Source organism: Crocodylus siamensis, chromosome 4, assembly GCF_052110815.1.
Source record: "Crocodylus siamensis isolate JL-2025a chromosome 4, ASM5211081v1, whole genome shotgun sequence".
NCBI classification, from domain to species: Eukaryota; Metazoa; Chordata; order Crocodylia; family Crocodylidae; genus Crocodylus; species Crocodylus siamensis.
Genome location: NC_143398.1, coordinates 101515543 through 101541637, shown reverse-complemented (window position 1 = coordinate 101541637; position 26095 = coordinate 101515543). Strand labels below are relative to the sequence as shown.

General features: G+C 46.9%; 1 long non-coding RNA gene across 1 annotated transcript in view; it reads left to right on the top strand.

Annotated features, from left to right (window-relative positions):
• The window catches only part of LOC149866243 (uncharacterized), a 31416-nt gene extending 9144 nt beyond the window's left edge, over positions 1 to 22272 (top strand). Inside the window, exons 3-5 of the long non-coding RNA XR_016441581.1 lie at positions 15516 to 15619; positions 17754 to 17913; positions 21137 to 22272. This is a non-coding gene — a long non-coding RNA (uncharacterized LOC149866243). The remainder of the gene's footprint in view (positions 1 to 15515; positions 15620 to 17753; positions 17914 to 21136) is intronic.
• The last annotated feature ends 3823 nt before the right edge of the window (positions 22273 to 26095 follow it).

The window sequence follows — 26095 nt, the reverse complement described above, 5'->3', positions numbered from 1 at the left end:
TTTTGACCCATCCAGTTTGCAGTGATGATGCAGTTAAAACCGAGGTAACAGAGCTTGAGTTTAGATAGCTTTCCAATACTATCCCACAGTTCCCTGGGTTTGCGTTTTCAGGCCCTTCAGCCTTCTTACTCTCAATCAGCCTCTTATGCACTGGAAGCTACTGGTGATTTATGTACATTTGGCTGGCATTAAGCCATTGTTCCATGTGGCCTGCTCCATTATGTTAGTGTTTAGCTCAGCCAAACAGCTTTAGGAGATCCCAGTGTGCTGCTTGCTGGTTCTGGTTGACCTGTCATGTGAGCACAGTAAAGATGATGATTTTGGAAGAAGGACCTGAAATCTGAACTTGTATGACAATACTTTGAAAAGGCTAACAGAGGTGTGAATCAAGCATCTGGCTATTAAGTCCAGGGAGCACAAAAACCTCAAGGATATCTCAGACACAGGATGGCATCCTGGAGTCCAGCAGCACCCCATCTAACCGATTGCAAGGAGTTTGGCTGAGTCCTTGTCACTACCCTGTATATAGAGCTCACCATGGTACACAAGCAGTTGCCAAGCAGGCCCTGCTTTTTAGACTTAGGACAGAAGGAAAGAGGGTAGAATCAGAAGAGACTGGTGGCAAAGGAAGAGAAGGCATGGGAAGCGAACCTGCAACAGAACATAGTGAGAGTAGGTTGGTCACCTGGATGGAGCAGGGCACATCCAAGGGCAATATCCTGTAGTTTTGTTCTGGAGGGGAGGGACAGCCTAGAGAGGGAGTGGTACCCAAGCATAAGCTGGACAATTGGATAAGTGGCCACAGCCATTTTTGTTATTTAATAGGGGAAATTGTAGTATAAGCGGGAAGGATTTCTAGATGCTTAGTATTATGGAGGGTTGTGACAGGGAGCTGTCTTCGGTGGAATTTTCTTTTTTATATATGCTGGTAAGTGTGCCCCTGTCAAGTCTTGCTGGATTTTTCTTCTCTGGGGATCAGCTCCCCCCACTTTACTCACCTGCCATGGCTTGCTGTTACTTGGTTCTAAAGAAAGAGGGAGGATGACCCACAGGTTCCCAGACAGGCTCCAGGCTCACCACCTGTGGGATAATGAGGTGCTGCCTTAAGGGCAAAAATGCATGCTCCTGCCTCCCCTTGATGTGCCCTGTGCCTTGTAGATGGTTTTATAAATTTCTCTTTATGTTGGAGTCTCAGTTGCTTACCCCCTCTCTCCCTAGCTAGACCTGTTAGTCAAAACCCACTAATCAGGGCTTGACTCCGAGACCCTAGCTTTCTAACTCACTTGGGCTCAAGACCCTCTGTTCCATGCTGTCTGCAACACCAGGCGTACTGGCCCTTCTGCACTGTGCACCCCTGTAGTGCCAGACTGTTGGGGCCTCAGCCCCCTTCAGCTTTGCCCCTCTTTCTATAGTTAGGGCCTTTCACCTAAGTCTACCTGCCAAGACCTGGCTTCAAGGCTCCTACCTCCCCTTCAAGAGACTTTGGGCTTGTGGCTCTAATGCGGCACCCCTAGTGCAGCAGGGCTTCTTGAGCCCTCTATCACAGCTCCCTTTGGTGCTAATGAGGTCTCCTCCACCCCTACAGCCTCAGCCACAAGCCACCCACCAGCTTTTTTAACATCAAATATAAACCATATGCTCCTATGACCATATAATGAAAATAATAATAAAGAAATAAGAGAGGCAAAGTGCCTGCTTACTTTATGTGATTGTGCTTCTGTCTCACAGGGAGGTGTATTCCTCCCAAAGAGGCTGCTGCAGCTGCACCATAGTCATCGGGAGTCCCCCTCTCTGCTCCCTCTCCGGCCTTCTGCACTTCCAGTTTGTATGGTTCTGGCCTTCCCCTTCCTGCCAGCTGGCAGGGCTCGAACCTTAACTTCTACTGAACCAGCTGGCCATGCCCAGAAGGTTCTGGATTTAAAGGGCTTTAATGGATTTAGTGGATTTCTGTTTCTTGGTAACAGGGCTTGGGTTCCTTGTTACAAGGGTATTGTTTGCAATGGGATGGATTTAGCTTCAGCTCATGTCCTTTTCATATACTTAGCCGGGCCTTTCACCTCTGCTCAACCGAGGCAACCATCTGAGATTCTTGGCACCAGGACCTGAACCAGCACAGGAACAGAGGCCAATGGGTGACCAGCTGTAGGACATGCTTAGCACCTTTCGGGCAGAGGCTACTGGAGAAGGAAGAAAAGTGGGGAATGGAGAGAGAGCAGGGAGAGGGACCAAGCTGAAAGGGAGGAAAGAACAGTCATCTAGTATCTCAAGCTCAACCAGAGGATATGGAAGAAGGACTGCGAGCAGCAGAAGGGGTTCTTTAAGGGCCTGCTCACGCTGAGGGTATCCATCTGCAGGTCTCTGCTGTGGCACTATTCTAGTGTGTTTTTCTCCATGCCACAACTTTCTAAAGCCAGGACAATTCAGAGCCTGGATAGAAACTGAAATGAAAAGATGCTCCCCATTCACTCTATCTCATCCAACTGCATAAAATACAGTGGTAGTCAGAACCTCCATTCTGACATCCAGTGCTGTTACCCCTGAGGTCACACAGCTAGTACGTTTAATAGACTTCTAAAATTGTAACCATCTTTTATTTACAAGCATCTGGGATGACTGTGGTAGGCTTTCAAAACAATTTTCATTCCTTTGATACTTTTAAAAAAAAGGTTTGAAAATAACTGATTCTGCCAACAAGCCTGATTTATTAACAATTAAAGTACAAATTCTATCATAATCCTCTAAAAGCAAGATAAAATAAACTGATGTGTGAGCCATAACAGTCAAAAGCATCCTGTTTCCCCATATATGTCACCCTGTGACATAAGCAAGCAGGCACTCAAAGTGTTCCTTGTTTTCTTTGGTCACCTGGACTTATCTCTGGGAGATACTTGGACGTGTTCATTGGAATCTCAGGTTGAACTTTTTCTTATTGACTCTGCTATTGGTAACTGACTTGGTTTTATTTTATTCCCACAATATAGTCTATGCTAACCAGTATTCTTACCCACACCGGTATACTGAGCCATCTTAGATTTTTACCTTAGTTGGAGAGAATACAACAATCTCTGCTGGTGACAGGATAACTTTCTGGTGGCTTTATTGGGTAATTGCAATGCCAGTTTGAATTTGCCTAGGCACATGTGGGTCCTACAGAGCTGTTCAGTATGGATGCTTGCAGGTGGGCTTAGCAACTCCATAGATTTGCCTGGGGATCTGGACATGGTCCACTGTGCAAGGCAAACGTATTTTCAGTCGCATCACCTTTTGTTGAGCACATATCACAAAAATAAATGATAAATAAACCCTGAAACCCCCACTTCATTTGGCATATTTTGTACACCTCAAAGCCTGTTTCTTACTAGGATGTCACTAGAGCCAGTCAGTATTTAATCTATAAAGTAACAGGCCCTGAGTGCTACACTGTCAAGAGATCCATTTACTAAGCCAGTTGACATGTTAGTTTGGGAAAGAATTATGCATGCTTTTTTGATGATTAGTTTCTCTTCCTGATTAGTGTTGTGTTACAATTAGAGGATTAAGTTCCTTCGGTGACAATTTTACCACCTACACATATTCTAACATAGCACTTATGATTTTAATTGATGTAATGTGCATTTATTTCACTGAGCTAGCTTGGTTCCAATTTAAATGGAATGGCCTGAACTTAGCTATGATGCAAGTTTCTTCAGTGAGATACCCCAGGGATACTTTTGGTCTGTAATCTTTGGTATTAAAAATAGTGAAACAAAATCCACTAGATGAACTACTCCAGAATGTGTATGCTAAGCAAGGCACATGCCTCAAAAACATGCTTTAATCCCATGAGTATTTAACTACTCTTTCTTTTTAACTGTGTCAATACTCAAGGCATAGGTCAATATGGGTCAAATTCTTCTCTCAATTACTTCAATGTAGCTTTATTGACCCAATGTGTTCAATGTCACCTTCATAAAAAGAAACACTGAATTCTCACTGGCTGCTTTCTGAACCGAAGTTTTTTGCACAGTTAAAAAAACAAACAAACAAAACAACCCCCACCCCAAATAGCCTTATAAACCAACTGCTTAATTTGGGCTGGCAGATATTTGTGTGTGCATAGGGACTCTTACTATCTGCTAGCAGTTTGGGACATTTCTCCTAACAATTATAGCTGTCTAAACCAAAAGTAGGCAAAAAGCCTACAAGACTAAAGTTGTTGTTTATTTCAGCGTAAGTAGCAAAATAGACCATTGTTTGATCAAAAATGGAAGACTCTAGGCATATATTTGCTTTTACACTTCAACAAGGAACAAATAGAATGCTAGTACTTTATAGATGTCTGTGCATATATATATTTTATGTAATATTTGCAATGTATAACCATACATGCAAAGTAATAAATGAACGGCAGATGGAATATAGTAAGCTCCTGTCTCCTGGGGGTTAGTAATATGCAACAGTAACAACAATAACACAGTCCCTGAGCCATGCATACGCCACCCACATCCAACAGAATGGAGGGCTTCTTAAATCATTATGCCAAATTGTAATGCATACAGTATACAAAGGATGAACAAAGAAAATAATTGACATTTCTACCCCAAGGCTTCTCTTAAGATTAGAGAGCAAGGCCCCAGGGCTGGAATGTTATTTTCTTTGTTCTTTATCCTTCTGCTGGTTGTTTGCATTATGTTTTGGCGGAAGATGATTTAAAGCGCCCTTAATTTTGATGGGTGCAGGTGGTGTGTGCATGGTAAATAATATTGCCAGTGTGGATTGATTTAAGTGGCTCTGCTATCAAAGAGCTGCACCTTAATTTGCAAATGCATTAGGTGATTATATAATGTCTCAGTGCTGGATTATTGTGCCTCCTCCAATTTTAATGTTATTCTAATTAAGACCCCCAAACTCATCATTATTTAAAACACAGTGGCACATAGCTGGTTCTTTTTATTGCTATAAATTGATACGTTGTGGGGCGGGAGAGGGGGGAATCACCTAAAACAAAGACACTTGCAGGAAGCAAATAACCTGGTTATAGTTAGAAAGCTATATTCAGCTGTGGAACTGCCTTCTAAGGGTTAGTGGTAGAAGCTGGAGCCATGCTACTGGGGACACAGGAGGCAGGGGCAGTCACTGTAAGATGGCGGCTGGCTCTGGGATGAAGGAGTTTACTTCCTCAGGGACCCTCATGTCTTCTAGATTCCACAGCCTCCTCTAATGCTTCTCATCAGAGACAACATTTGGAAAATCTCTGCATGTTGTCTGCCTCCTCCAGGTTTTTCTGCAAGAAGTGGGTGATTTGGTCCTATGTATGTACACACAACTGTAACAGTCATCTCTGGAGGACAGGATAGCATCCAATTGGTGAAAAGGGGAATATATTTCATGGAGTGGAGGGAAAGAAAAATGTTAGACAAGGGCAGACAGAGAAATCCTTCTCTTCACAGGAAATGACATCAGGTCTCTGTTGTAAAACTATGTATGGATCTCAGAGGCAAAACCAGCAGCAACAGAAAGGACAAGTCCGAAGGAGGAACAGGAAGCGAGGGGGAGGCGATAGAAGAAAGAAGAGTGTTAGAGAGGCTGGGGAAGGACAGTAGGCCCTGTAACAGCTCTGTAAGAAACTGCTATAATAAAGACACTGTTTATATTAAGTAGGGAGCTGTTCCTTGATTACCCGGACAGGGTCACATGAAACCTCTGTCTCTGCATAGCAGACAGAATATTCATTTTTAAGGTCTCTGATGGCAGTGAAAGGGGTGTGGAGAGAGCAGGAGAGAGAGAGACCCCATAAATTGCAAGGAGCTATAGTTCCTTTACTATGGAAGGGCAAAGGACAAAGCTGACCCTGTCACATTCTGAACATGTGTTCCCAGAAAATGTGGGCCTGTTGAACTTTTTTCTCATGTCACAAATTTGTCCTTTTTAGAGTTTAAAAAACTATCAAGTCGTGTAAAAGGGAAATACTCAGAAATGACAACAATTAACTTGGTTCAAATTTCAGCAGCAGTATCTTGAGATGCAGTGCAAACCCAGCCACCGCGATGATAATGACACCAGCTGTTAACATGATCCAAAGGCAGCAAATGGATATGAACATTGTTGGTCAGTCAATATACTTACGAAAGCTTGCAGTAAAAACAGAAATCCACCTTTCCCCTGGGGAATTCACAGGGTGACACAAATATTTTATAATGCAAAAATATTTGACTCTTTTTTTCCCCTCCTTCACCCTTCATTTCCAAGCCACTTCCAAATGCTGTTGTTCCCACCTAACCTATATCTTCTCTTGCTGGTGAGCATCAATGAGTCTTCCAGTATTTAAGGCAGATACAGTCTCTCTCTCTCTCTCTCTCTCTCTCTCTCTCATTGGTAGTAGAGGGTTACACTGTGTATAGGAGAGACCATGTGGGGAAGAGGGGTAGGGGTGTTGTTCTCTGTCAAAGATCAGCTCACCTCCCTGCAAATTGAGTTTCCAAACCAGGAAGGGTGTCTTGAGACACGCTGGGTTAAGATATGAGGAGAAAATGGAGAGAGTGACTTGTAGGAGTCTACTATACCTCTCTCCACCATGCCCCCCCCTCCCCCCCTGCCAACCAAGAGGAAGACTTAGATTAGGAATTCATTAGGGAACTAGTCGAAGCTGCATGCTCCTGATGCTTGATTGTCATGGGAGACTTCAAATTCCCTGACATCTCTTGGGATGATCACACAGCCAAATCTGACAGGTCACATAGTCTTCTCACATGTATCGATGACCCTACCTAACCAAGGAGGTCTATGGGCTGACTAGGGGAGAGGCATTGCTGGATCTGGTCCTGGCCAAAGGGGAGGACTTGGTGAGCAATCTGTGGAATGAGGGGAAGCTTGGTGACAGCGACTATGAGTTGGTCACCTTCTTAGTTCACCAAACAGCAGACAAACCCCTCAGTAAAACAGAAGTCCTTAACTTTGGGAAGGCTGCCTTCTGCAAACTGAGAGAACTGGTCAGTCAGGCAATCAAAGGCCATAACCCCCCAGATAAGGGAGTACAAGAGGAATGGTCATCACTCAGAAAATTAATCCTTGAAGCACAGGGCAAAGCCATCCCTTCTCTCAAGAAATGCAGTCAACCAGCAAGGAAGCCCCTATGGCTGAACAAGGAACTGTTGGACCTCATTAAGCTCAAAAGAGTAGCCTACACCAGCTGGAAAATGGGAAGCATTACCAAAGAGGATTACTCTGCACTCGCCCATACCTGCAGAGAGCAGTCGAGAAAAGCCAAGGCACAAACCGAATTTAAGCTTGCAATGGGGATCAAGGACAACAAAAAGTCCTTCTCTAGTTATGTGGGAAGTGGGAAAGATAACAACGCCAGTATTGGACCCCTGAGAGATCCAACGGGGCAACTGACATCAGATGCCCAAGGTAGGGCCAATCATCTAAATGACTTTCTCCCATTGGTTTTTCATCCTCCCATGAAGATCACACTGCCAGGAATGGCACAAACCGATTTGGGAGCAGGTGATGGGCCAAGAATTGATGTTGATCAGGTGAGGAAATACTTTGAGAAACTGGACATTCACAAGTCCGCGGGCCCAGACAGAATGCACCAGAGTCTTGAAAGAGCTGGCAGACATCATTGCATCCCCCTTGGCAGAGATATTTGAAAAATTGTGGCACTTGGGCGAGGTCCTGGATGACTGAAAAAGAGCCAACATGGTCCCTATCTACAAGAATGGAGGAGGGATGAGCCAGGGAACTATAGACCAATTAGTCTGATGTCCATCCCTGGAAAAATTCTGGAGAAAATTGTCAAGGGATCCATTAATGCTAGACTAATGGAAGGCAAGCTTCTGAATGCCAGCCAACATGGCTTTGTGACTGGCAGGTCTTGCCTGACCAACCTCATCTCCTTCTAGGACAGGGTAACATGTGCCCTGGACAAGGGAGATGTTATGGACGTCATTTATCTGGACTTCAAGAAGGCCTTTAACATATTTCCCCATGGTGTCCTCATGGTTAATCTGGGGAACTGTGGCCTAGATCATCATATGTGGCACTGGTCAGGCCACAGCTGGAGCACTGCGTCCAGTTCTGGGCGCCGCACTTCAGGAGGGATGTGGACAGCATGGAGAGGGTCCGGAGGAGGCCACTTGCATGATCAGGGGACAACAGGGCAGGCCCTATGAGGAGAGGCTTCGGGACCTGAACCTGTTCAGCCTCCACAAGAGAAGGCTGAGGGGGGATCTAGTGGCCTGTTATAAACTAGTCAGGGGGGATCAGCAGGCATTGGGGGAGTCCCTGTTCCCCCAAGCACTGCCAGGAGTGACCAGGAATAACGGTCACAAGCTGGCAGAGGGCAGGCTTAGGCTAGATATCAGGAGACGGGACTTCACAGTCAGGGTGGCTAGGGTCTGGAACCAACTTGCAAGAGAAGGGGTGCAGGCTCCTAACCTGGGGGTGTTTAAGAGGAGGTTAGATGATCATCTTGCTGGGGTCATTTGACCCCAGTATTCTTTCCTGCCATGGCAGGGGGTCGGACTAGATGATCTGCTCAGGTCCCTTCCAACCCTAGAAACTATGAAACTATGAAACTATATGTTCTAATGGCTAGGCAACTGGCTACAGGGTCAGACCCAAAGAGTACTAGTTGAAGGGAGCAAATCCAACGTGGCACAGTGTTACTAATGGAGTCCCTCAGGGCTCAGTACTCAGGCCAGTACTGTGACCATTGGGCTGGAGAAGGGGGGTAGGGTGAACCCCCTGCGGAATAGCGGCTCACGGTGGAAGGGCGCCGCTATTCACCCTGGGACGCTGTTGCCCAGAGCAGATGTTGGATCATCAGGTTCCCGCCCTTGTTCTCGCCCGCCACAACTTGCTGTTAGGTTCAGTAGGATGGCCCCTGGTTCTCTGTAGCCCGGCGTCCCCGGCGGTCACGTTGCGGGGCTCCGCCACCCCCTTTCACCCCGGCCTCACGCCTCCTCGGGTCTCCTTGTACTCGAGTCCCCGGCTCTCGCCCGGACCTTCCCGGTGATGCTCCTCACCGGATTCCTTGTCCAAGGTGAGAAACCTAGCCGGCTAACACCAAGCCTTCGACCTGGACCTCCCTGGGGATACTCCTCACCGGGTTCCTGGCCACCAGTGTCCGGCACCAGTCTAGGCCCTTACTGTGCCTCGTCAGTGCCCTCCCGGGCCCACGCCCTGACCCCATACCTGTAAGTCCCAGAGGCTGGAGGTTCACCGTCCCAGAACTCCCCGTCGCTGGAATCGTCGTCCTCCGGGTCGATCCGCCGCTCCCCGCTTGGGGTACTGGGTCCGGCTGTCACCGCTGTCCTTCCCTCCGCCTGGGCGGGCGGCCACTCCCCGCCGGGGTCCGCACTCCCGCCTGGTGCGGAGTTGTCTGCCAGCTCCCCTCCTGGGTCCTTCGCCTCCACAGCAGCGAGTCCCCGCTCCGGGCCCCTGCCCCGTTCTTTCTTGCCGGCCATTTTTATTGCCAGCTCCCGGCCACCGGCACAGGCACAGGCTTCCGGTGTAAACAAGCGGTGGATGTCCCGCTCGGGCTCCGCTGCTGCCGTGGGTAAGCTCCACCCTGTCTCCCTGGGACATAACCCCCCCCCACCAGTTGCCTCGTGGCGATTTGGGGGGTCTTTCTGCCTCTGGTTTGATCCTCCTTTGATACCCGCCTCTCGTTCCGGGCCTCCCGCCGGAGGTTGTCGATTCGGGACATCTGGAGAGGAAGTCAGCGGTTATATTATCTTTTCCCGGGCGGTATCTAATCTGGAATTTAAAGGGTTGGAGGGCTAGTGCCCACCGCATAATCTGAGTGTTATCGGTCCTAGTGGAGCTAAGCCATTTGAGGGGGGCGGGGTCTGTGATCAGTGTAAACTTTCTCCCCATTAAATAATATCTAAAGTGTTCCACCGCCCACCAGATCGCCAGACACTCTCGTTCTATTGTCGAATACCTGGTTTCAGCTGGGAGTAGTTTCCGACTGGCATAGGCCACCGGTCGATCCACCCCAGCGGCCTGTTGCGTTAAGACGGCTCCTATAGCAACCTCGGAGGCGTCGGTCTGCAAAGTAAAAGGGTTCGCAAAATTAGGGGTATGTATCACTACTTCCTCGCATAAGACCTCCTTCAAGGCTCGAAAACTCCGTAGTCTTGGCTCAGTCCATTTGAGTTCCCTCCGGGGGGTACTTTTCAACGCTTCAAACAGTGGGGCCGCCACTTCGGAGAATCGGGGCATGAATCTCCAATAATAATTCACTAACCCTAAAAAGGAGCGTAGTTGTTTAAGCGTCTGTGGGGTCGGAAGGCCCAAATGGCCTGTACCTTGTCCCCTAGCGGCCGTATAGTGCCTTGGCCCACTCGAAACCCTAGGTATTTCGTATATTTCTGGGCCACCGCACATTTGCGGGGGTTTGCTGTCAGGCCGGCTCGCCGCAGCTCCTGAAGTATTGCCCTGAGGACCCGCATATGTTGGTCCCAGGAGCATGTGAATATGACGATATCGTCAAGGTACACCGCTGCATACCTTGCATGCGGCGCCAGCAGCTAATTCATGAGGCGTTGGAACATGGCGGCGGCACCATGTAGGCCGAACGGCATTCTGACGAATTCGTATAAGCCCCAGGGGGTCCCAAAGGCTGTCTTTTGGCAATCCTCCGGTCGCACCAGTATTTGCCAATACCCCTTCGTGAGGTCCAAGGTGGTTATAAATTTCGCAGCGCCGATACGTTCTACCAGGTCCGTTACACTAGGCATCGGGAAAGCGTCGAAGGTTGCCACCTCATTTAATCGCCGGTAGTCGACGCATAGTCGCAGACTCCCATCGGGTTTGCGTACGGGCACTAGAGCATTCCTCCACAGGCTCCTCGATGGCCTAATTACCCCCAGGGTCCGCATCTTCTTTACCTCCTCGCGTACCTCCTGGGTCAGGTGGTGTGGTATTGGCCGCCAACGATCCTGTACAACGACACCGGGCGGGGTTGGGATGGGGTGATACGCCGCCCTTGTCCATCCAGGCTCTTCGGAGAAGATCTTCCGGAATTCCTTTAGGAGGCTCCTCACTTCTTCCGCTTGGGGCCCTGACAGTTCGATATTTACTTTGATCTCTCCTATAGGCGTAGGGGTCCCTCCTTCCCCCGCCATTTCTTGCCTCCTCACATTTTGGCGCTCTCCCTCCCCGAAGGCGGCCTAGCCCTCTGGCTGGTGCCATTCTCGCAGAAGGTTGACATGATAGATTTTTCGTGTGTTTCGATGCCCCGGGTGATATACCTCGTAATCGACAGGCCCCACCCGCCGCATGATTTCGAACGGTCCTTGCCACTTGGTTAACAGTTTGCTTGTCGAGGTGGGTAATAGCACTAACACCTTTTCCCCTGGCTAGAATTCCCATACCTTGGAGTGCGAGTCATACCTCTCTTTCTGTCATTGCTGAGCATACTGTAGATTGTCTGCAGCCAATTCGCGGGCCCTCCGGACCCGTTGCTGGAAATCCCGCTGATATCTGGACGGGTTGATGATGGCTGCGGGCCCCTGCTCCCACTCCTCTCTAAGAATTTGTAGCAGGCCTTGGGGGCGGTGGCCTAGCACTAGCTCAAAAGGGGAATACCCCAGGGACTCAGACGGGGCATCCCGCAGCACAAACAACGCTAGCGGCAGCATCAGGTCCCAACGCTGCAGGTCATTCTGAACGCACTGCGGAGCACCTTCTTCAGGGTACCGTTGAACCGTTCTACCAACCCGTTGGTTTGAGGGTGGTACACCGAGGTTCGAAGTTGTTTGATCCGCAGGGTTTGGCATACCCCGCGCAAGACGCTTGACATGAAATTCCGCCCTTGGTCAGTGAGGATCTCATGGGGCACTCCCACCCAGGAGATCCAATGCACTAACTCCTCTGCAATTCGCGGCGCCGTTACCGACCGCAGTGGGACTGCATCCGGGTATCTAGTGGCGTAGTCCACAAACACCAAAATGTACTGGTGGCCACTACTACTACGGGGCAACGGGCCCACCACGTCCATAGCAACCCGTGAGAAAGGTACACCTACAATGGGCAGAGGTCTTAAAGGGGCCCGTGGAGGCCGGTCCTCCCTAGCCTTCTGGCACACCGGGCATGCGGCACACCGCCGGGCCACGTCTTCCCTCATCTGGGGCCAAAAGAACCATCGGGATATCTTCCCAAGGATCCGGTCCCTGCCCAGGTGTCCCCCAATGGGGTTAGCATGAGCCAACTGCCATACCATCTGCCGAAAACAGCCTGGGACTACCAGCTGTTCCCCCGCCTCTGCGCCAACCTCCCCTCGCCGGATGTGATATAAGAGATTATGCCTCACCTGGAACTCATTGTCTCCATCAGACTCTGTCTCCGGTTGGTGTTGCTCGTCTCGAGCCCTCATCCACAACTCCCGTAGCTCTGGGTCCTCTTCTTGTCCTTGCCGGAACTACGATCCACTCACGATGTCCTGCCAGTCCACGAGGGGCTCCTCCGCCTCAGCCTCGCCGAGCCACTCATCCCGAACCCACTGAGCCCTCCGTGCTGTTTCTAGGTCCCGAACCTTTTCTAACACATCGTAAAGAGGGGCCCAATCCCTACCCAACAACATATCACATGCCAGCTTAGGGGCAACCCCGACCAATATCTCATCTCGAAATTCCATAACGTGCACCCGCACCTGTGCTCGATGAAGAGCCTGTGTCTCCCCATGCAGGCACGCCACCCTTATGGGCTCCCCTTGCCACTGCTGCCCGGGCGGGAGGAGCTCTGCCCTAATCAAAGATTGGGCACACCCTGAGTCTAAGACGGCCGAGAGCGGGCGGCCCTCCACTCGGGCTCTCACCGTGGGACGCTTCCACCGGGGTTCGCCCTTCCCTGCCCCAAAGCTACAATCCATTGGCTCTCCCTGGACTTGATCTCGGGGGTTTTCCCCCAGCCTATGAGGGTATCCCTGGGACTGCCACCTATCCGCGCCCCGCCCGGGGCATTCTCGGGCAAAGTGCCCCATCTTTCCACAATGGAAGCACACCACATCCCTGTTTGGAGCCTTGGGACCGGGTTTACGTCACTCCATTTCCCTCCCAGCTGCAGGCCCTGGTCCTCGCTTCTCGCGCGGGTAGTGCCACTCAGCCGCCATAAAGGATTCCGCCAGCTTTACAGCAGTCTCGCAGGACTCTGGGGAGTGCTGGCGGACCCACCTCTGCGTCCGCTCCTCCAGATCGTTTACAAATTGTTCCATTACAATCTTATCCACCAGTGCGGCCATCGTGCACGTGGGTAAACTGACCCACTTACCGAACAGATCCCTAAGGCGTTGCAATAATACCCAGGGTTGCCTCTCCTCGGGTCCCTTCTTGGCCCGAAATAGTCGCCAATAGTATTCCGGGTTGATTTCGAGGCAGTATAAAATAGCGGCTTTAACAGCCTCATAATCACGGGCCTCTTCTTGTGATAAGGCTCTATAAGCCTCTTGGGCTTTGCCTACCACTAGTGTCCCTAGCTGGCTCGCCCAGTAGGCCTTATCGAGTCTGAGTATGATGGCCTGCTGCTCGAACGCCTCTAGGAAGGCCTCCAGATCGTCTTCCGTTGTCATTTTTGGAATCCGGATGATCGGGGGGCCCTGTTGCGCCATCATCCTTTGCTGGGCCCCCAATAACTGGGTCACAGCCTGAAGTGTCTGGGCCATCAAGTCAGTCGCCGCCATCTCGGCTGCCTGCATTTTTAAAAAAATCGTCCCCTAAACGGGGAAGAAGTTTCCCGGCCAATGCACCACTTGTGACCATTGGGCTGGAGAAGGGGGGTAGGGTGAACCCCCTGCGGAATAGCGGCTCACGGTGGAAGGGCGCCACTATTCACCTGGGACGCCGTTGCCCGGAGCAGATGTTGGATCATCAGGTTCCCGCCCTTGTTCTCGCCCGCCACAACTTGCTGTTAGGTTCAGTAGGATGGCCCCTGGTTCTCCGTAGCCCGGGGTCCCCGGCAGTCACGTTGCGGGGCTCCGCCACCCCCTTTCACCCCGGCCTCACGCCTCCTCGGGTCTCCTTGTACTCGAGTCCCCGGCTCTCGCCCGGACCTTCCCGGTGATGCTCCTCACCGGATTCCTTGTCCAAGGTGAGAAACCTAGCCAGCTAACACCAAGCCTTCGACCTGGACCTCCCTGGGGATACTCCTCACCGGGTTCCTGGCCACCAGTGTCCGGCACCGGTCTAGGCCCTTACTGTGCCTCGTCGGTGCCCTCCCAGGCCCACGCCCTGACCCCATACCTGTAAGTCCCGGAGGCTGGAGGTTCACCGTCCCAGAACTCCCCGTTGCTGGAATCCTCGTCCTCCGGGTCGATCCACCGCTCCCCGCTCAGGGTACTGGGTCCAGCTGCCACCGTTGTCCTTCCCTCCGCCTGGGCAGGCGGCCACTCCCCGCCGGGGTCCGCACTCCCGCCTGGTGCGGAGTTGTCTGCCAGCTCCCCTCCTGGGTCCTTCGCCTCCACGGCAGCGAGTCCCCTCTCCGGGCCCCTGCCCTGTTCTTTCTTGCCGGCCATTTTTATTGCAGCAAACCTAAGCTATTTATGTACCTGTCCTAACACATCACACTGCCCTGTGATACATACTAGGCAGCAATCTGAGACCTGAAATAGATGCCTTTTTGGGTCTTAAAACATGGGGCCACACAACCTCAGCTGGAGTCAACTGGTGTGGATCTAATAAAGCCTAGTTACCCAAGGCATCTATATAGTCCCTAGTACTATAGCACCTGGTCTGCTAACAGCCTTTAATGTAATTATCCTTATAACATTCTTTGTGGAGGAAGGAAGTATCTTATAGGTGAGGAATTAAACATGAAAGAGACTTAAGTGACCTGTTTGGTGCCACCTAGTGTGTCTATAGGCAGAACAGGCTCTCTTAAGATCTAGAACAATATTCTGATCACCGAACTGTCTTTCCTCCAAGCTAAAGGACATACACAGATGCAGGTCAGATCCTCCACGGATGTGATTTTTTTAAGACTTCTCCAAACTAAGCAAGACTATTCATGCACTCTGCTGCCAGGTCTAGTCACATTCTGCTGCTTCTTGCAAAGCCATTTTCAGTGTTACATAATTTGATTCTATTTATGCCATGCAAAAAAAAGCACTCAGTAGACTAATACTTGAAAATGCCCGCTGAATGTCTGTCAGGCAGTAGCCATAAGTAGCAATAAGTCTGTGCAGAGTTGTAGGATTTTAAAAACAAGAAAAGAAAATTAATCTGAAAAGTGACAGCATATGTAAAAGCTTAATAGCTTACTGACCAAACATGGAACTCATGAAATACTGCATTGTCTTATATCACTGCAGACTGCCAAAATGATAGCAAATTAAATTATTTTCTCCATCACGTTCAGCGCAAGGATACATGACTCCTGACTTTTTCCAATGCAATTATAGAAAGGCAGTATAGTGGCTAAAGACAGTCCTTAATGAAATTATTTTGGGAAATGAAGCTGCAATTAATATTTCTCTGGTTGGGATGTGTTACCTCTAGCTTTCCTTCTTCAAATCATCTATGTTACCTCTCTAGGTTACTTTCTGCCAGAATCCACCTGTAGAAATTTATTTAAGTCAAAACTGAAGCTTTTGTGCTGGGCTACAAATGGTTTACAGCTAGGAGACAATGAACAGTTGGTAAGTTGTTGTTTTACTGGTTGAAAACTAGCTTCTACTTGAAATTTGTATTTGGTTCACATGTATGTGACAACCAACATTTTGTCTGTCAGCGACTATACTATACCTATAATTATAATGTTTCTTAGGCTCTCTACACCTGTTGCCCTATGTGTGCTGCAGTTCAAATGCTGATAAGCTTACTGAAAGAGGTGAAAGCACTGGAATGCTCAGCAGAGACCCTAGGATCCACAGTTAAGTTATCAGCAGTATACTGCAGCAAGAAGAGGGGTTTTTTTACTACATGTTTGCATGCGTCTAGGTAAATGGGAGTTATATAAAGTAACATTCTTTTCTGTGTGGAGTCAGGTCCTGTGAGAACATCATGCAATGTCCTAAGTTCTTTTAACTCCTACTGGCAGAAGCATAACTAAGGGTGGGCAAGAGGGGCATCCACCCCAGGCACCAAGATCGGAAGGGCACCAAAATCACCCTTCCCACCCCCTGCGTCCCAGAAGCAAAAGCACCTCCAGGGCTTCCCCCTGCCACCAACTCCAAAACAGTCCCCAGCTGTGGCTGCTGCTTTATGAATAACAGTCAGGGCAGGCAGAGCATGCAGCTCAGCTGGGGACTGTTGAAGAGGTCTTAGTGAGGGTAAGACTCCTGCACCCTCCTGTCTCCCTCTTACAACTACATGTGCCCCCTCCAGCTCTTGGGACCTGGGCACAACCACCCTGCTCTCCCATGCAGTTTGTCTGGGGCACCAACTCTGCTTGTTACGCCTCTGCCTTTGCCTACTGGGGAACATTCATCCTTGCACTCATACTAATGGCAGTCCAGCAACACAGGGGGAATGATTTATGCTCCCCCCACTCAGAGGCTGCCAGGAAGCAGTTCATCCTCAGGAGTGATCAGCCTCACACTCTGGTTTCAATAGTCCCCCTGAGTGCAGGCCACTTAGGATCATGCCCACTTCATTAACACTGCCTCTGTCTGCTTTCCTCTGCGGCATTACCCAGAATGTCTGGTAGAGGAGACACAGAGCTGGTTGAGTCAACTTTACCCTTGATGTAGGGTTCCTATACATAGATATTTATGTGGGATTAGACTCTCCCCAGGGCCCACTGGTACTACCCTGGCAATGGGTCCTACCAAATGGCTTGAATGATTACTGAGAACTTTAAAGTGCAATTGTGTTTCTCTTATCCTGAAATTCAACATTTAACTATTGGCTGAGGAACACGTAATAGAAATGCATATTCCACCGAGCCACTGTGTTTATCCATGATTAAGGGCAGAAGGTAATGACTAGACCAATGCTATATGAGAGAAAAGTGTCACAATGCAATACATGTCCACACAGCAACTAGAAGGGTAAGGAACTCCATTTCATTTTTCTTCCCCAGGGAAAGTCTTCCAGTAAATAATCAACTTTCTTTGAGGACAATAATGACTAAAGTTGATTTACACTTTTAGGGGAATCAAATCTGTGTGTTTGCATACAAGCTTTGTGTGAAAAGTCAGACAGGGCTGTACATGCTGGGAAGGCCACATGTTTGACTAACTTTTTAGCCTTCCAGAGATGACAAAGTTAGCACGTAGGGGCTCTGTTTGTCATGGAGTCAGACTTTACACAGCATTCTCTGATTTAGCTGAGCTTAGACCTGTTGACAGTGGACTTGCCAAACACTCCACCCTAATAACACAGCCTTGGCAGGGTGGTTGCTTTGTTAATTTTGCACATGCGCACACACCCCCCCACACATGCATACACACACATCCCCAAAGAGGTTATTTCTGCATGTTAGAATGAATCCAAATCGCTGTGGAGCTTGTTAGAGTTGCAAGGTAGTGTTTTGCCCACTTAGTTGGCATAGTCCCTTATGCCAGGCTGACAACACTGCAGCATTTACATGCCTGAGATAAAAGGAGGCTAGAGAGGGGAGGATGGTAATGTGGTACAGGCTGTGAACTGGAAATGTAGGTTTAATTCCTGTCTCAGATTTCTATATGATTTGGGGCAAGTCACTTTAATTTTTGTGTACCTTAGCTCATTTGTGAAACAGGGATCACAGTACTTCTTCTCTCCCATGTTTTTTCTAGATGGCAATAAAAATAGCTTTATCAAAAGCATTCCCTGTTTTGTCTCTGATAGAATTGAACTGGAGCAGAAATGCCTTCAATAAGGTGTTGCCAGAATACAACCATCAATTATTCCAACATAACATGATCTCAACCGTCAGCTCCAGCTTACTGCACCAAGGTATCTGAGTGCCATTTTGCAAGCCAAATGAGGAATGAAATCCTAAAATGAGGTAAGGACTGGTATATATTGACTTGCATGAAAGATTTTTCTTCTTGAGGCCTTGTTTGCCTTGTTAGGTACTTCAGCACATGCCTGGCTTCGAGCATATTACTAGTCTCAGTGAAGTCTGAAGTTGCTGGGAGCCTGAATTGACAGAGGTTTCTTTGACCTCTTTCAGTACTGTCACTCCTTCCTTTTCATCACAGTCTCTCACCAACAGTGGGTGGGTGACCAGGGCACCAACCCTGGGCACTAGTGCAGAGGGGGCAGAAGAAAGGTGGCAACTGTCACTGCCACCCTCAGCCTGAATACTGCTGCCACTGCTTCCCAGGGCAGAGCATCTGTCTGTAATGCCTCTATCTCTCACTGAGATTAGTAAGGCACTTTCTTTTTATCTTTGTCAGGTCTGTCCACAATGTGCTGTAGATGCTTCCCCCCGCTCACCCTTTAGGCATATACACCTCCACTGCCTTTGCACCTTTACCAAAAGAAAAAGTAATTGTCATAGCTTTGGGGTCTAAAGAGATGGATCATAGAACTAAACACTGGCAAGAGAACCGTGAGATTCTGATTAATTTCTGGGCAGTAATATGATTTTGCTTCTGGGCAGCTTTCCTTCCTCCCTGAGAATTGCAACATTACACACTGGAGTAGGAGCTATCAATTTTTAATGTCAGATGCTACTGTCAGTGGCAGTCCTCTTGGCCAACACACTGGGATTAAAACAGGGACCTCAGAAAACTGAAAGCCTGAGTTGCTACAGCTTGAGAGAATGATTCTAGGCTTTCTAGCCAAGATGTACCCCACCCACAGCCACGCTCACAGCCCCAAGCCCCAGTGCGTTACACTAGCAAAACTTTCCATGGGGGTCAGCGGAGGCCCTAAAGTAGCTGCACCACTTCAGGATGGTCACAAATGAATGCTTGCACTACAAAAACCATCCAAAAGAGGCTCGTCACTAATGGGCTAAATGAATATGAATTCTCTCTTTGTGCCAGCAGGGAGGAGAATGGCACAAGAGGGGGCAGAGAAAGGGTCTAAAGAGGAATTTTCAGAGCAGTGCAGATTTGTGTTTTCTGCTGTGTTCCTGGGGGAGGGAGTTGGGCTGTACCCAGCATGTTTGAGCTGAAGGAATTGCAGCCAAGAGCTGGAGCAAATGTCTTGATTGTGACATCCTGGCAAGAGACTAGTTTTAACAAGTAACTATTTTGAGAAGTGAAAAAGAACAAAAGTTGGCAAGCAACGCTCACAGCTCTGCACTTTCACTGATGCTTTTCCCTGCTCTGCAAGCCCTGGAGATCTTAACCAAACTTCTCCAGCTACAGCTCTGCTCTGCTGGATCTCCATCCTGCTCTGTCTGAACTACTCCTGAGTACCCCACTGCCTTCTTTCTAGCTCTATTACTTTGCCTTTCAACATTCATTTGCTCTGATTCTCCTCCAGCCATTGGCAATCCCCTATTCTGTTTTTTGTAGCATGATTACATTAGACTCTGCTCTCTCAGATGCGGCTTTCTGTACTCTGCTTGTGAGCCACCCCTCCCCTAGCTCCTTAGCTCCCACAGTTCTTTGAGAGGACTCTCCTTCTCAGCTCTGAGCTAATACTGACTTCCTGCCACTACCTATTAGATCTGCCTATGTTACACACCAAGGCTAGGGCCTGATTTGCCACTGCCTGGCCCATCAGGTGGTCACTTATACCTGGGCAAAACAAATGCAATGTGGTTATAAGTTACCAAATTAGCACTGGCGATGCATAGGGGGTGCACGCAGGTGCACATGCACCCCCTGAGATTGGCGGTGCATCCCCTGCGAAACGTGAGGTGTCAGCAGCTGTTTACTGAGCACCAATCGGCGCTTGCCCCCTGACACCTCCATGGCTGCCTGCGGGAGCACCCCACTCGCTGCTGCCGCACCCCTACCACCAACACTGCTGCCGCCACCTGCAGGTGGTCACCGTGCCCTCCCAGCCTCCGGGGGCACACGGCGTTCATGCAAATTCAAATGGTGATATTTAAATGTCCTCCAAGAACACATATAAATCAAGAAGGCTTATTTTTTCACACCACTTCCAATCCCCTGAGTTACATCACCTCCAAATGTTCCATGCTTTTCCATTATTTATATTTCCTCATGAATAAAGACTATAGACCTAATTTTGTTTTTACTTACCTGAGTCTTAAATCAAGTCCTTGACAAACCAAGTTGCACAGTGCAGGAGGAAAATCAATTCTTATGTTTGCTCTTTAGACAGTTATGCAGTAAATTTGTGCTATTATAGAGGTATGAAATAGCATCATGAACTAATCTGGTATTAATGGAATATTAGACACCAGCCCAGAAAACAGATCATGTATTATCTTGAATTTTTAGATACGTTAAACCATAGGCTCAGTACTGGCTATACTTTTCACTTAATCTCTTAATGCTATCTAACATCAGTGGGAATACTTGACAGTATTATCCTGACTCAAAGCTGTGTGAGTACGCAGGCTGAAGAAAATACAAAACACTTTGGCACACAGAAGCAGAGAGACATGAGCCAATATGCATCTTGTCATTAGATATAGGTTTACTACATCAACCTCTGGGTGTGCCTGGGAAAAGCTTTCAAACCAAAGTAATGAATATCAGCTGTTCAGCATTGATAATTTTTTTAATGTTTATAATACTTCTGAGAGACTTTCACAAATACTATGTAACAGGCAAGAATTGATTAACAGTATTATAAATAGTTGATATGTAAGTGGGATTGTGTAGAAAAAGTGACCTTTCTCCCAAGGTTTTAGGAGATACTTTAAAGTACTACTGGATTTGGCTTAATTAGGATTCCCTCGGGGACCCTTAGACTAAAGTATAAATGGGAGGAGAGAGGGAGAGTAGATAACTGTTTCCTCGCATAATGGGCTTCAGATCAGGAAAAGCAGACAAACATGGAATCAGTGAAACACTGAAACAGTAATCCAGAATCATCTGTGCAGAAGCTCAAAGGACATAAATTTCTAAAAATGCAACAAAGCCAGGTCTAAGAAGGGTATCAAACTCAAGCATCGAGCACTTGGCAAAACAGCATTAGGTGCCACCAAAAGTGTAGAATTACTAGACAGTGTGACAGATAATCAACACTGGTGGGTATTAGATAGAAACATTGGCAACATCTAGTCCTGGGGAAATATATTCACCCAAGGAGTTAGACATACCAAGTAAACTAATTCTTATTTTCCTTACACGCAGTATCCTGTGACTTCTGATTCACAATCAAAGTTGAGGGGAGGTATGAAGAGGAGGACTGTTGGATGGACCCACAAAACTAAATAGTTATTATTCTGTGCTGGGGATTCTCTGCAAAGTGAAGCCTCTGGAGCCTGGCTGTTTACAGACCATGAACCGCCACTCAGGCTTGTTTGATGGTTGACAACTAATTCTGTATCTTGCAAGGATTCCCCCCCTTCATTGGTAGGGTTAATAATTCTGCTCTTGGCAAAGGGTGATGCCTTTAGGGTGGCTACAGTCTACAAAGGGAAGCCCATAGTACGTAAGATCAGTAGGAACAATTAGATCATCTAGATCACAGGTCGGTAGATTTTCACGCATCTTCCACTAAGTGCAGTACCTCAGATTTAGCTAAAGAATCTCTTCAAAAAGTGACATCTGAGACAAAGAATCAACAAGCTCCCTCAGTATTTTGTCCTAGCGGCTAACTTACCTGCAATGTTAGCTTTTGGATTTACTTTGAACTTGAATTTGTCTGACTTCAATTTCCAGCATTTGCTTTTCATCAGCTGGATTAAAGAGCCCTTTAGTGCCCAGTATTTTTTCCTGTTAAGACACTGATGCACCATAATCAACTTACTGCTTAGCCTCCTTTTTATTAGACTAAGTAGATTGAGCTCCTTAAGCCTCTCACTAAAAGGCATATTCTCCAGCCCTTGAATCCTTTTCTGTGCTGATTCCCTGGGCCCCCTGCCAACCAGGACTGCTCTGCCCCAGCTCAACATGCTACAGTCATGGGCTCATGTTCAAACGGCATGCCTGGGAGCAATAAACTGGTGCAACGTGTGCTGAAGTTTATTGCTATGCATTAATAGTGTGTGTAGAGAAGCCCAGTGAATAACTATATGCTCCTAGTGCAAGAGCACAGCAATTCCATACTCCTCCAGAGTACAGTACTTGGTAATTATATATAGACCTAAAAATATCATTTAACACGTATGCTGTTTTTAAAGGCAAACCTAATGATGAATTTAGTTGGTGATTATACGGTATTCACCACATCGACATTTTGCCAATATTTGATCCTTACCACACCATCAAATAGCCAACAATTGCTCTAGAAGGAGTGCTTGTAAAATTGTTCCCTGTAAAATAAAGCGTGGTTTAAAAATCATTCATGTTTTCCACCATGACATTTTTCCTCAGGGTAAATATTCAAGATTGCTAGCTTGATTTTGGAGGCAGCCAATATTCTTTTGGAGACATTTGTTGGGGTTTTTATTGTTCTGAAAGGAAGAGTATATAATGATGCTGTTTTTCAACCCTTTCCTTTTGGCTTTCTAGGATGTTTCCCTCCTTTTCCTTTCCCTCTCTCAGCCGTTTCCTCCCTCCACCCCAAAAAATAACAACTGAAGGCTGAATGTAATTTGTAGCCAAGCCAGATACAATGACCCTGCTCTCCTTGAAGCGAACAGACATGGCAATGTTCCCATTGACTTCAACTGGCCAGTTTCTGCTCCGAGTTAGATCCATGTTAAGATGGAGTAACTCCACTCATGTTTCATTGGGTATGCGTGGGGATAGTTGACAGCAGACTTTTGTCTATTGAGAGAGGGGTTTGTTCCAATTTCTTTAAACCAAGGTCTGTGTGAGTGCACATGTTCTCTCACAAAGTTTGAGGTTTACAATCTATAAGATGCCTCTTCATCTTTGCCAACTGGTTACATTATCTGACTGGATTATTGGGCTACAAGGCAGAAATATGGGATAGCGAGAAGATAGCGTTTACATTAAGGGAACGCTACAGGCAAGTTCTTCAGAGATGTGGCTCTATTCAGATGCATTATAAACATGGGGGGCCAAATTCTGTGCTCCATTACAGTGGTGTCTATCTGGATTAATGCTAGAAAATCAATCTCAATTGACTGACTTAATGCCAAGGCTCACAGGGTGAAATATAGGGGTTCAATAAGAACTAAAGTCATTTTATAGATCCAAATGAAAATCTCATGTTCCTGTTTGTTCTGTATATTGTAAGTGGATTGTCCATTCTAGTCAGTGAAAACCTCTCACAGACAGTTGATTTGTGATAGCTCTTTCTGTCCCTTATTTCAAAGTCAGATGGAGAAGATGAATAGTCCTTGTAAACTAAGGACAGAAAGCTGGATGAACTGCCAGGGAGGATAAAGAAGATGCAAATGCAGCATCTTCAACCACAGGAAAGCTGGCTGACTGGCAGGTGCACCAAGTATTTTAATAGCTACAAGGCCGAACCACATGAAATATTTCAAGTACCCAATGCCAGACCTCAAAACATTGTGTGGATTGCATTCTTTCCTTAAGAATAATAAAGTTTGCCTCCTTTGAAAGCCATACATTTTGATTAGCCATGGCTTTGGGGAAAGCCACCCTTTCTCAGCTGTTTCTCACCTGACGGATTGCTTTGGGGCATGTCTTCTAATCAGGCTGCAGAAACTGGGTTTGTCTTTCTTGCCTGCCTCAGTGGGCCATCCACATCTGTGTTGGAAGATGAATTAAACAAATGGAATAATTTAAAATGGCTTATGTCTATAAAAATATGCTGATGGCAAGGCAGCTAAGGAGGGAGTGTAATGATTCTTTACAGATATTTTTGTTCAGGTCTAGAGACTATAATAAACTGGCTTTCTAGGAACCCCTGTCTTGGCATTATACATGGTGTGCATTTTTCTGGCGTCTGGCCACAGAATTCTTGCTAAATAATACCTTGTTACCCACCTGAGCTAAATCTAGTCTTCTGAGCATCTGTGTGCCATCCTTTTAATATTACTAGTACTAAAAATACTATGCCGACCTTTCAGTTTAAGATGATTCCCCTATAATAATGTCCTGGTTCTTTTTGCTTTCCCCAGAAGATCAAAACCTATCCATTTTTAAACACTTTGATATTTTTTTAAATGAAATTTTTACTTGGATGGAATTTCCCAACCATCTCTGCTGAAGACTTCCAATGCCTATTGACCAGGAGATAATGCTGCTATATAACTGTAAGATCTTGGAGGATTAGACCCTTGAAAGGAAATATCTTGCCTGTAAAACCATACAAGGAAGCTTGGCAACAGAACTCTCATTAGCAGACTGCTTTAAAGGAATCTAAACAATGTGCAAATTGTTGAGAGATGTACAGCAGTTAAAACAGCATAAAGGCCATAGGAGATATTCTGATGATTCAATACTGTACATTGTTCTGACTGGACCCCCCACTTAGAAGACTGGGCCACCTCATTGCAAACTAGAGGTGTGCCTAGAGTTCACTTTTTGTCCCCTGAGGAGTGGAAATCAAAACAGTTAAACATCTGCTACTCTTCACAGCAGCATCACAGCGCCAGTAAGCAATTCACCTATCTAACTTTTATACAAACAAAATAGCAGGCCAGCATTCACAGTATTATAAATCAAGGTTACATTCTGAAATATTCTTAGAGGCACTATACATAAAGACAGGTAGGGTTCTGTGTGCACATATATAAACAACCTAAAGAAACGAGTCTGTTGAGACGTATGCTGTTGCTCAATCACAAGGGACAGAATTCAATAGTAACAGATGTTCCTTGCATGTTGTCTCCACCCATGCATTTTAAACCATAATCATATTTAACTGAACATTCCTAATGATATTTTTCCTGATGCTTTAATAAGGTCTAGCTCTTTCACCTTTTCTTTTTGGTAAATTTATCTTCCATCTGCCAATGTCATGGTTATCTCAGACTGTATCACTCGCAGGAAGCTTTTTAGATGGTTATACAAGATATTAAGTTTCAACTTTTCCAACAGGTAGACTTTGATAGTGCCTTTAAAAACATAGTTGGGCAGTAGCTGGGACCATTAGCTTCAGTGTCTCAAGAGCAGCTATGAGAGGTTTTGTGATTTCAAAGAATTCTAAGTTCCCTTCTCTGTTTTCTGTTTGCGGCTTGGTGTGAATGTGCAATAATTTGCTGCCAGCCTTAATTAGCAGAAACGTAGGTCATCTGCCTATTGCTGCTTTGGCTAGTGCATTGTTGGGCTGGAGTTAATATACTATTTACCCCCATGCTCTGAAGCAGGGAGTAGCAATCCCCAACTATGGCTCCATTCCCAGGCCAAAAATCTAGGTAGCCCATGTTTTGGACATAAGGGATGTACTTAGTGCTCTTTTATGTGGCTGTGTAGTCCACACCACAATCTAGCCCTTAATTGGCAAGTGATATTTTGAGGAGGAGGACACTTACAGAATCATATGCCACAGCACTATAAAAATCCGTAAGTGTAAATGAGAACCAGGCCTTCCTATCTTATAATAACTTCTACTCCCACTCTTCTGTCTTATATAGGTTCTCATACCATCTTCATCACTACAGTACCCAAGGCTGCCTATACACATGCTTGGAGGTGGCAGGGGGTGCATTTTAATTAGGGCAGTTCTTGGAAAGCCACTCTAATTAAAATGCCTCACCGTCACGTGTATTAAGCCCCAACCCATTTAAAAATAGCCATGGGAGACTTTATCTAAACCTCATTCAATGAGGTTTAGTTAAAACACAGCACAGACATTTTAAAACATGCAGGGGCTTAATACATGTGACGCTGTGGCAACGCTGCACTGTTCTAATTAAAACATGGAGCAGAATCAATTAATCAAGTCTGCTCCAATGCATTCTAATTAGAGTGCCAATGAGCACATGTATGGGCAGCTTAAACGCCTTCCAATAGTGAATCAAATGGCACGACTGACATTTGAAGTCAAGGGAGAAGCATATATGTGAAAGCAAACGAGGCCAATGACAGTTCTGGAATGCAACTACTTGCTAAGAATTGGCTCTTTATTAGGGCTGTGTGAGCTTTGGTCACTGATTCGATTTGGTGGAGATTCGGCATGATTCAGTGGATGAATCTCAAAATCCAAATTGAATCAGGAGACTCTTTAGTCTCTCTGAATTGAATTGAACCCTCTGAATCAATTTG